Here is a 13,173-nt window from a genome sequence, read left to right on the forward strand (position 1 = left end):
GTCAAACATATCCATAATAGATCAGTCTTGAGTGTACTCAACAAGCTGAGATCGATTTAGAACTCTGATTTTCCACTATAATGATGGAAGATGAATGTAAAATGTGATTTAATATTTTATTGGGGTTTTTGCATGCATAGGTCTCATCAATATCGATATAATCACACACACATGTGTGTGTGTAGATGATTATGGATTTTTACTATCTAGTCTTTTCGAGCCATAAAGAAGACTAATTGGTTAATTCCTATGGGGTATTGCATTGAATCAGCATCAATGCACCATTTCCATGGCTTTCTCTTCTTCTTGCATCTTCAATTAGACCAACTGCAACATGTATCATATACTAGTTGACACACAGACCCATAATAATTATAACAATAACGGACTCGTAGATCCAAAAGTGATTAAGAGCTCACAGACCCATAATAATAACAATAATAACGGGCTTGCAGGCCCAAAATAATTAAGAACTCCCAGACTCATAAAACATCAAGAATAAAATTAACTATTCAACACATCCACATGGTTGAGTCCATAATCATCCACTAATAATACATTCATCACATAAATGTATTTCTATATAATATCTAATATTATATACAAATGTATCTCAAATTTCTAGCAATTAATGTCATCTAAACTTTTTAGACAAATGGATTGGAACAATTAAATAATTAATTAATCATATTAATAAATTAATTGAATTAGCGGGTATATTAGATTAAAATCAAATTTTAATTAAATATCGAATTAGAGTCCAACTCTAATTGCATAATCATAACGCGGGATTAATTAATTAAAATCAAATTTTAATTAAATATCAAATTACAGTCCAACTCTAATTTCAAAACTCAAAACGGTTAAATTTAATCAAAATCAAATTTCAACTAAATAGCAAGATTAGAGTCCAACTCTAATCCTAAAATTTAGGATGAATTTATTTAATTAAAATCAAATTTTAATTAAACAAAATGTTAGAGTCCAACTCTAATTTTAAGAAAAAATTTGGGGCAAGAAAATTTAATTAAAATCAAATTTTAATTAGTGGTAATTACACCAGGGCAGAATTTTTAAAATTCAATTTCAAAAATCAGACAGTCATCAAGATTGTTAATACAAAAATCAGAGTTTAATTCAAAATCCATCACAAACCCTAATTGCTATATCCTTACATTTCTTTCTCTACATACCCATCCTTCTCTTTCTCTCAAGGTAGCTGACTGCGAGATCTGCACAGCTACAGGAGACTAACGTTGACGCTGCAATGAGAGGACTGGAGCCACCACCAACTGCGAGCCCTGCTGTGCCGCTGAAGGAGGAGCGCCGTCGAAAGGTCTCTGCTACTGCAAGAGACTGGCACTGTCAGAAAGAGGAGCGCGCAACTTCTACCTAGGAGGGTGGACGGCGATATGATATCGCCGCTTGCAGGAAGGTAGGTAGCGATTTCAACATTGCACGATAGGAAGGTGGGTTCTTTTGACATGGTTGGATTTTTTATGGTTTCCGGCGACTGCTTCGCTACTGCGGCGATGGTCTTGGGGTGATTTTTGTGATTGTTGGTTGGCGGTGGATTTCGAATGGTGGTGATGGTGCTTATAGTGATAATGACTGAGATTGATGGTGGAACTCGTGGCGGCGGCGACGACGGTGACGGTGGACGGTAGTGGTGGTTGTGGTGATGCTGCGGTAGTGGTGTAGGTGTTGTTGGTATTGTGGTGGTGCGGCGGTGGTGGCGGCAGTGTGTTGTGCAACTGTTTGGTGTGATTGGAGGTGGCGGTCGTGGTGGTTTCTGGACGCGGTAGAGGTTGTTGGTTTCGGAGTTTGGTGTGTGGTGGTGATTTTGCAATCTGATGTGGTCGGGGTAGATGGATGGGACGTGGGGGTGTTTGTGAACAATTACTTGATTGTGACCCATAAATTAGTTAATTTGTGTTCAATAAATAATATGTGACTTAAAAAATGTAATCGTGACTCGTAATTTATTAAAGTTGTGACTATAAAATTAATTTTGACCAATAAAAATTTTGATTTTGTGACCAATCAATGAAATGTGACTTGCGAAATTTTTGTTTTGTGACCGACAAATGAGTTGTGGCCAATAGAAATTTTGATTTTGTCCCTAATCAATGGATTGTGACTTACGAAATTTTTGATTTGTGATTGATAAATAAGGTGACGAATAAAAATTTTGATTTTGTGATCGATTAATGAATTGTGATATATGAAATTTTTTATTTGTCACCAATTAATGAATTGTGACCAATGAAATTTTTTATTTGTGATCAAAAAATAATGTGTAACCTATAACATTTTCGATTTGTGACTTAGGAATAATTGTATCCAATTAATTATATAGATTTGTGACCTTAATATGTTTAATTAATGAAACATTTTTTAATCAATTATTTCATAAATAAATTTAAATAGTATTTGAATTTTGAAATTGGAAACTATCTTTTCTTAGTTTTGAAATGGACTATAGTTAAACTCTTATAAATGAATTTTTCTCTTTTAATTAAACATCAAATTAGATTCCAATTCTAATTTCTAGAATATGTTCGGGTGAATTATTTAATTAAAATCAAATTTTAATTAAATACTTAAACTAGAGTCCAACTCTAATTTGAATTGAAATAATATTTTAATTTAGGACAAAACTCCTAAATAAAACAAAATTCAATTTGAGGTCAAATTTAATATTTAAGTTAAAATCTGATTTTAACTAAAACATAAAAAGTCGTCAATTTTTAAATAAATTTTCATTTGGGTCAAAATTAATATTATATGTCAAAGTGTCATACCCATTTAAAATATGATTTTAAAACCATTTTAAAATTCAAATTCAAAACAATTTTGAAATTGTAGTTTGACCCAAATTTGAATTTATAATCAGGACCTCCATGTCTCGCAAATTACAAAGTAAGTCTTCCTTTTAAATTTGCATTTGACCCCCCCCTTACATAATTGTAGCCAAGGACCCACAATTTCCTAAATTGCATATCAAGCCCCTCTCTACAATCAACCACCCGATTTCAGAAAACCCTAGAATTTCTAGAATTTCCACCCCTCTTCTTGTGGCCTTCTAGGCGGCATCGACCGGCTCCACCAACTCCTTTGCGAGAGGCGCTTGGGCGGAAACCACCGCTATCAAGCGGCTGATTCCCGCCGAGCTGCTGCTCGTGCTGCCACTGTATGCAGCTGCAACGTATATCGTTGTGCACCGCTGCCTGGTGCCGCAGGTTGTGCAGCAGCGTGCTGCGGGCCTGTACAGCCCTTTTGCGCGGTGATGCGCTTTGCCACCGCACCCCACCACCTCGACCTACTGCTCCTCCCTCCTCTTTATTATTATTATGGGTAATTGGCGCTAAACGTCCCTACCTTTCAACTTCATTGTGAAAAATGTCCCCAACTTTCATTTTTTAACATTTTTGCCCTCAATGATACCTTTCGTTGCGATAAAGGGTTCAATGGGTGAGGCCCTGGCCCGAATTAAGGGGGGACGTTTTCCACAATGAAGTTGAAAGGTAGGGACGTTTAGCGCCAATTACCCTTATTATTATTATTCAACTTTCAATCCATAATCAGATTTCAAAAAATGAAAATCAGATTCTTTTACAACCTAAGAATTTATTTTCTTTTCAAAATCAGATCTTGAAGATAAAAAAATAAATTTTAATTGCTAGAACCATGAATAATATGCTAAATCAACTTTTGAGTTCAACAATATATAAATCAATTTGTAGCAAACACAAAGTCGGCTCTGATACCATTGTTGGGAATTAACTTATTATGCACAGCGAAAAATTAAAACAATTTCAATTCTCACCCGAGGATATCTTTGTAAACATAGGAATTGTGATAAAAGTAATACCTTTTTCTAGATATGAGATTTCCTTTGCTTTTCTTGGATTCCAACAACCTCGATTTGTCATCCACAGCTGTCCAATTGTCCAACCTCCAACAGTGATCCACACAGAGAACAACAATGTATGATTATGACTTTCTTCTTGTGCTAGTAAGAATAATGAAATCTCTACAGAACCCTAAACCATAGCCACTTATTTATACAAGCCTATACGGGCTTGGCCCATCTTCTAACCCTGTCCAAATTTAATAAATTTAATTAACCCATTTTATTAAATTCAGTTTATGAATTAATTAATCCAATTAATTCGAGTCAATAAATAAGTAACCCAATTAATTAATTTATATAGTCCTTGTTAAATTAATTAATTGGTAAAACACAATATTCAAATTCTCCTTTTGTGTATAATCCATCAGGTTCCCAATCACGATACCTAACGACGTGAATTATTATTTTGATCTAATCAAAATCGATAAATTAAAACACAATTTTAATTTATCATCAATTCACACTCGCCGTCCTAGATTGACATCTAGTAATGTGTCAGGACAATACATGTGATGAGAAATGTCACGTGGTATGACAAAATCAAACTTTTTCATTTACCGTGAAACTATAATCCTTTGTTAATATGATCCAATCAATTACGAGATATGAAATTGTGTCAATCTCGATTATTGATCATATCTTTCATTCCACTATTAAGTCAATATAAGTTGAAAACTCCTTTTCGACTTATGAGTATACCTTGGCTAAGGATTTTGCTATCGACTTAATTGAATGAAATGCAGATCATAATCTCTTACTATTTAAGAGTGACGAATCATCTATTGATCATTCACAACCTTCATACGATTCTTGACGTACTCTAGCGATGCCGTATTAGTGGCCCTTGGTAGAGTAACATTCAACACCGTCAAAACATGACTGCCATCGTATAAGGTATTATGACGACCTCAAGTCAAAGGACCAATTCCACTACCGAACATTGGAGATTAACCACTAACACTCAGATAGTTATCCATGTGGAATCTCTCAACGGGTCTCCAATATTTTGTTTTATAACAAAACATCTATGTGTTCATTCAAGTGTCACCACACTTTAACTTGTGAGATCAGCTATTTACTTCACAAGTAAGAAATGTCACACGTGATGGTCTATCCATAATAACAATATCCGTATCTTGTTATTACTTACGACCACGAACGATTTAAGATTCAATCATATGTAATTTGTATATCACAATTACAACTCCTTGTGATTAACAAATCACAAAAATTTGAATCTACGGACTCTATTATTTAATTCAATTGTCTATTAATTAAATAATAAATCTGTCATTAAATTACATTAATTATATATATTAAGAGTATTTATGTCCAAGGTTGATTGGACTTACAGCATAACACTTACAATCTAATCAGGTCACGGTTCCTGAGTTGACTCAGCTCCGTCCCCTTGTGACTCGCCCTCTCCAGAGTCAACGTCACGCTTTTCCCTCCACCACCAAGCACCACCTCCGTCACTTTCAGCACCACTATCACCAACACCTAAATTCTTGCCCGCGCCATTTCCTCTCTCTCATCTTTCCTTAACTGTCTTTTACTTACAATCTATAAATAATAATAAAAACAGTGTATTATTTGTGTAGAATGGACAAATCGCATGTGTTTGTTTGGGGATTCCAGATTTGTCGAAGAGAGAGACCGGCAGGAGCTGGAGACAACAGCCGAGGAAAGCAGTTTGAAAAAAAGTTGGATTTCGTTGTATTAATAAAAACTATAAAATAATAATCTTAAACCTCCAGCACAAAAAACTTTACTTTCGCTGGTAAAAACTATTTTTTAATTCGTTTTACTGTTGTCAACTTGTTTATTTTTACGAAAGTGTCCCTAATTTTATAAAAAGTTGTCTCATAAGCGAAAGTACCAAAATAATTGAAGTCTTTTTGTCCCATCTTTCATGCGTATTTCTTTAGAGAAGCTAAAGAATAAGCCATATACAATGACTTATTTGTAACCAATTGAATCACAAATCCTACATTAATTTTACAAAAAGGTTGACCACTTGTCTCATAAATTCTATATGTTTACTTTTTTCATTTTAGCGTACAATTTCCAACCTTTTAAATTTATAGAAAGTAAGTTTCAACTTTCCACTGATAGATTCTACATCATCGTTAAAAGTTCATCTTTTCGTCAGAAGATTAGAAGGAACAAGAATTAAGCTATTTGTACCATCTTCTTTACACTCTTGTTTACCCGAAACCCCACCCGCCTCCTCACATGAGGGTTGGGTCCCACATCCAATAAATGCTCAGGCCCCGTTCCCAATGTGAGAGGATGGGTGGGACCGAGTAAACCAAAGTGTAAACAAGAGGGTACATGTAGCTCAACCCAAGGAACAATTAACCACATACTTACTTTTAAACTTATTTTTCATTCTTAAAATAATGATATTTCATTCTTTTTTTTTATTTTAATAAATTTTATAAAAGAACGTGTACATATTTCACCATCCCTGATTCCACCACAGCTAGCCCCCTTATAATATATTTTGTTACACTATCACACTCGTCACTATAAACATAATCATCATCAGCATCACCATCTCCACTGTCGCCTTCCCTCATTAAGACCACCACCACCTTCATCTACGAGTACATCACTCATTCCACAATAATGATGGAATATCAATTCTCCTCCCACAAAAAAATAAAAATCAGATCAAAATTATATTAAATTTGAAATCCATAGGAACAACTTTGAAATTTGATATTAAATTTGTTGGATTTTTGGAGAGTAGATGAGTAGAATGTTGAAATTTTGGAGCGTACATTTTAGGCTTCACAATTTCTTTCATGTGTGTCAGACACAGTTTTTCAAAAGTTGCAGCAAATGTTGAAAAAATGAATGTGTATGGAAACTCTTGCTAACAACAACCGTATTTTTGGAAGAAATTTTTGCCATACATTTAATGCAAGACAACTTTGTTGAAAAATTGATGGACATGCATTTAATGAGGAAGGTGGGAATTTTACTATAAATATGAGGCCAAAGCAGGAGCAAATGATATGAGTGAAAAGAGAAGTGCAAGAAAAGTGTTGAGTGGCAAGAAAAGTGTTGAGTGAAAACACGAGAGACAGTGAGCAAAGCACAAAAGTGAGAAGCAGTTAGGCTTCAGTTTGTGCATAAAATTAACGAGAGAAAAATTGAGAGATTTTCTTTGCATAGGCAAATAAAATACAGAGAGTGTATTTGTTGTATTCATTTTCTTCTCTTGTTGATATAGTAAAAGAATTGGTGTGAGTTTGTGGACGTAGGCACGATTGCCGAACCACGTAAATTCTTGTCTTACTTGCACTTATTATTTTTGCTACATTTATTTCTTCTCGGTTCAAATTATTTTGCGTCCCATTGATCCTGGGGGAATTAGTAATGGTCTAATTCCTAACAACTGGTATTAGAGCTCCATAATTTGAGTGGAAGGAATGGCAACAGATGAGAAGATATTCAAAATCGACAAGTTTGATGGTACAAGCTTTGGATTTTGGAAGATGCAAATGGAGGACTATTTGTACCAGAAGGACCTGTATAAACCACTTCACATAAAGCCGGAAGACATGAACGACGATGAGTGGGAATTACTCGATCAAAAAGCTCTTGGCGCAATAAGGCTGACATTATCAAAATCAGTCGCTTTTAACATAAAAAATGAGAAGACGATGGCATCTCTCATGGTGGCCCTGTCTAGCATGTATGAACAACCATTTGCAGCAAACAAAGTCCATTTAATCAAAAAGCTATTTACTATGAAAATGGTGGAAGGCGAAAGATTTGAAGAACATCTAAATGTGTTCAATGAAGTGACGGACCAGTTAAACACAGTCGAAATCACGTTCAGTGATGAGGTCCGAGCTTTGTTGATTCTCGGACAGCTGCCTGAGAGTTGGAATGGCACAATTACAACAATTAGTAGCTCTGTCGAAAAGTCCAAATTGAAATTTAAAGATGTCGTGAGTATGATCTTGATCGAGGAAATACGAAGAAAGTGGGAGCCACTTTGAACGTGGAGAGTAGAGGCAGAAGTTCAAACAGAAGTAAAGGGCATAACAGGAGCAATCAGAAATCCAAAAAATTCCAACAAATCAAAAGTTGTTAAATGTTAAAATTGTGGCAAGATTGGACACTACAAAAATCAATGTCAAGTTTTCAAGAAAGAAAATGAAAACAAGACTGAGGCCAATGTTGTAGCAGAGGAATCAGATGATGCTTTGATATGCTCTTTGGAAAGCAAAGCAGAATACTGAGTAATAGATTTTGGAGCATCTTTTCATGCTACCTCAAACAGAGAACCCTTACGAGTTATGAGCCAGGCAATCTTGAAAAAGTATATCTTGGTGATGATCAACCTTGTGATGTAGTCGGCAAAGGTGAAGTACAGATCAAGCTTAATGGATCTGTATGGAAATTGAAAGATGTCAGACACATTCCAGACTTAAGGAAGAACTTGATATCTGTGGGCCAACTATCAAATGAGGGTTATGTCACAACCTTCAAACGTGATATTTGGAAAGTTTCCAGAGGTGCAATGACCATAGCACGAGGCAAGAAAAGTGGTACTTTTTACACAACGAAGAGTGCTTGCGAAATAATTGTTGTTGCTGATTCGAATGTAGATCTGAATCTATGGCACCAGAGACTGGGGCATATAAGTCAAAAAGGACTCAAGTGCATGCATGATAAAGGAAAACTACCAGGACTTCAATTTATTGATGCAGGTCTATGTGAGAGTTGCATCTTCGGGAAGCAGAAGAGGGTGAGTTTCAACAAGTGTGTCAGAACTCCAAAGCAAGAAAAGCTAGAGTTAGTCCACACGGATGTCTGGGGACCAGCTGCAGTTCCATCTATTGGTGGAAAGTCTTATTTTGTGACTTTCATTGATGATCACTCCAGAAAAGTATGGGTTTATTTCTTGAGACATAGATCCGAATTGTTCGAGATGTTTAAGAAGTGGAAAGCTATGGTGGAGAATGAAATAGGCTTGCGAGTAAACAAATTGAGATCAGATAATGGCGGAGAATACGAACATGCTGATTTCAAAAGGTTTTGTTCCCAGAATGGTATCAAAATGGAAAGGACGTTGCCAGGAACATCGTAACAAAATGGTGTGGCTGAACGAATGGACCGAACGTTGAAAGAGAGAGCTAGAAGCATGCGGTTACATGCTGGTTTGCCTAAACAATTTTGGTCTGAAGCTATCAACATGATAACATACTTAATCAATCGCGGGCCATCAGTGCCTTTGAAGTATGGAGCAGAAAAGAAATAAAACTTTCTCATTTGAAAGTTTTTGGCTGTGTCTCATATGTACATATTAGTGATCAAACCAGGGGTAAGCTTGACCCCAAATCACTAAAGTTTACCTTCATTGGATATGGTGGAGATGAATTCAGGTATCACTTTTGGGATGATAAGAACAAAAAGGTCATCAGAAGTCGGGATGTCATATTCAATGAAAGGGTGATGTACAAGGACAGAGATACAGTGCAGTCCAGTGACATACATGATAATCCAACATTTGTTGAGTTGAATGATACTCCAAGCAGTAGTATGTCAAAGCAGACAGATGAGAGTCACCAGCCAGATGAAGCTGTTGCGGAGACTTTGCCAAAGTCTCCAACTCCTATTCCTAGAAGATCTTCCTGACCACATGTTCCAAACAGAAAGTACATAAATTATTTGTTACTTACTGATGCCGGTGAACCTGAATGCTATGATGAGGAATGTCAGGGAGAAGATGCGATTAAGTGGGAATTATTTTGCGATTAACCTGAATGCTACATTTATTTCTTCTCAGTTCAAATTATTTTTCGTCCCACTAATCCTGGCGAAAATAGTAACAGTCTAATTCCTAACATAGAAAAAGGGTGTAGAAGGAGATGGTGAATTATATTGTGGTGGACGAACAAAAAAAAAGAAAAAAAGGAGTATCTATTCCTTGTATAAGTTATAACAACTCTACCTCAAATCTGACACTTATAAATCTACAACTGGATGATTGTCACATCACATTATAGACACCATTATGTTCAATAATTATTGCACATGTAGAATTTTCTGGCAATTTAAAGGAAATTAAGATAAGATGACTATGATTAAATTATAACCCAATCAAAGTCTAAGATTACTTGGAGATTTAACAGATTAATGACACTTGTAGCATAAAACTTAAGCTTCCATATTAACCCCCACATATTTTCGTTTCTTCTAAAATTTGTAATACTGCCTTAAACATTGGCTTCAAAGGAGAAAAAAATTCAATGAAATGATCATATATGTTATTGGTAGGATTGATAATTTTAAACCGTAACACCTCGGCATCCGAAGTAGTAAGAAAGAAACAAAGTGAATCTCAAATGCCGATATGTCATTATTTGAATGGTTCGAAATTCGAGATGTCGTGATCTAAATAGTCGACATATTACATATACATATAGAACCGTCCTATCAAAACATAGGCAATAACAAGGTTCAAGCAAGACATACATGGGAAGCTTACCATCTTAAATTACGACGTCGTTTTGTTTATAAAATTGCTAATTTATATCAGTCAAGTCAAAACCTACCTAAGTAACGCTTGTGTACCATTCACAACTCTGACTATTCAATTATTCAGCTAACAACGTCGGTCATAGTTCCTGTTTGGCCTAGTCACGCCTTACGGGATCACACTTCATTATTTAACATTGTCTTTGACACACTGAATAAATACACATTGAAGGAACCAGGAAAGCAGCTTCTTTGAAAATATGGAATTTCTGGTGAAAGGTTATTCACCAGACAAGTAGGCAACTAGGCATTGTACCCGACAATTAAATGAATGTCACACAGGGGCCTGCTCATTTCTCGCACTTGGCTGCTACTGCATCATCATAGTCAAGCAAAACCTAACCTTTGAGAGAGTCACTTTCTTCTTCTCACATGTGATGTGCCCAGGGATGGGCAAATCATGGGCCCATATTTAAGTTTTCTTATAATACCATAATGATGACATGCACTAGTTGATGAGGCAATCATATTACAAGTAGTGCAGACAGAATTATGTTTGGCTCATTGGAAGAAAGTTATAGTTCAAGGGAGGCAGTAAGGCCTACAATCCATTGGCTTAGAAGCTTGATAACGACAACGTCTAACATCAAATACATGTGCGACTCGCGTATACTGTGCATTGTCTGTTGGTGATTCATAATCACTTCTAGTCACACGTGCTTTTTATCCACAAATTTTGTAGCACCCATAATTATCATACATTTATAATTTGAGCACCAACTAAACATGTACTAAGCAAGCAGGAAAGCGAAAATCCCAAGCTCCACGGGCAAGGATACGAAAAAGAATGCGAATTTCATTACTATTTCCCCAGTCCGTGGAGATGTGGCATCAATGGACATAACCACCATTCCTCAACAAAAATGCCAACACATACTGGGTAAGTTTAATCCACAAATGCAAATGCCAAAAACCACCAGACAGCCAATTACAGTGCAAATTCCGGTGTCAATAAGTAAAATTCAGATGTGTGGAATGGGAATGGCTGATTTGATCTGCCTGTCAGCAAATATGTACACCAAAATAATATGCCAAAACAATAAAACAATGGAAAATCATAGTGGCAAGACGATCAAAAAAGGGAAGTAATGTCAATGATATACGGGTTAAGAGGCAAAACAGGATTCTGACCAAGTTGCTGAATCTTTAATCATGAGAAGAACGTAAAACGTTAGGTAGGCAAGTGATATTCTGAAACTTAATCGTTTATTAACCAATGATAATGCAGTGAGCACGTGTTCCAACAAGAAATTTGTGACATTAATTTCCCTTTATGACATACCAGGGTAAGTAAAAAACTAAAGAAGAAATTGATCGTGTTTCATAAGAGAATCTACTCCATTGCAAAGATACCAAACTAAATGTAAAATTCCATTGAGCGGAGACCTGCAAAAGCAGTTCCATCGTCCCTTCTGGAAGTCGAGACACTGATGAATGATACTAAAGCTCAAAACAGGATTGGAAACATGGTAATTACCAGACGGTAATCACACAAGTTTATTCTGCTCAATCTTTGATTATGCTCATGCAAAGCAATATTTTTATTCCTTATTTCACTTCCAACAGAAATGAAGTACAGGATAGAAGCGATGACAACTCATCTGGTGTTGCAAATCCAGAACCTTGCTACCGAATTCTATCAAGTTTGTCGATCAAATAAATATACCTGCAGATCATCAATGCTTGTTATGCTCCAATTAACTTGATCTGGCCAATCATGGTGGAATGTTGAATAAATTTTAAGAATAGAGAAGAAAAATAGTGAGAACACTAGATACCCAGTAAGAAGGTTCAATATTTTAAGCTCCTTTCTGAAGTCATAATGATCGCCAAAATGAGTAAACTAGTTGTGGCTGCACTATATTGTTCCTTTCTGCAGGCTTAGATTTCCTCATTATCCGAAGTAGGATCTTCTTTATGGGATTTCGAGGGGTTAATTACCCCGATAGTCACTGAACTTTGCGAAATGGAACTTGGGAGGTCATCGAACTTCAAATGTTTCTTAGGAGGCCACTGAACTTTGCCAAATATTACCTGAGAGGTCACCGAACTTCAAGAGTTTCCCGGGAGGTCACTGAACTTTGCAAAAAGTTCCTGAGAGGTCACTGAACTTTACAAAAAGTAACCCCATACATCACTGAGTTGAGTGACCTCTTAGGAAATTTTTGCAAAGTTCAGTGACCTCTCAGGAAGTTTTTGCAAAGTTCAGTGACCTACTAGGAAGCTTTTGAAGTTTAGTGACCTCTCAGGTAGTATTTGGCAAAGTTCAGTGACCTCTCAGAAAGCTTTTGAAGTTCAATGACCTCTTAGGTGGCACTTGACAAAGTTCAATGACTTTTGGGATTATTAACCCTACGACGTACTGAAATAGACAATGATAAATCGCCAAGGATCTTCGTATAAATATTTCCTGAGAGTCGATAAACAACAATAACAGAAACATTATGTAAAAGAGAAATTGAATAAAAAAGTAAAAAAGAGCAGAGAAATGAAATAATACTCCAAAAGGCAAGCACGTTGTCCTCGTGGAATATAAAATTCATTACCAGAATAGATAAGAACCTTTAGAATAAAATACTTTTTGAGAGATGTGATCCACATAATAAAATGCTCAAGGGAAAGAAAATATAAGATTTTTCTTCTGAAAAAAAAAAATACACACCTTCTCATTCAACCATCTTAGTATCTTCAAT

General features: G+C 35.8%; 1 long non-coding RNA gene across 1 annotated transcript; it reads right to left on the reverse strand.

Annotated features, from left to right (window-relative positions):
• Positions 1–11,667: 11,667 nt before the first annotated feature.
• Positions 11,668–12,559, reverse strand: LOC111386653. Its single transcript, XR_002701270.1, has 2 exons — positions 12,259–12,559; positions 11,668–12,146 (listed from the first exon to the last, which is right to left on the reverse strand). It is a non-coding gene; the product is annotated as an uncharacterized LOC111386653 (long non-coding RNA).
• Positions 12,560–13,173: the final 614 nt, after the last annotated feature.

Source organism: Olea europaea, unplaced genomic scaffold (assembly GCF_002742605.1).
Source record: "Olea europaea var. sylvestris unplaced genomic scaffold, O_europaea_v1 scaffold364, whole genome shotgun sequence".
Lineage (NCBI taxonomy): Eukaryota > Viridiplantae > Streptophyta > Magnoliopsida > Lamiales > Oleaceae > Olea > Olea europaea.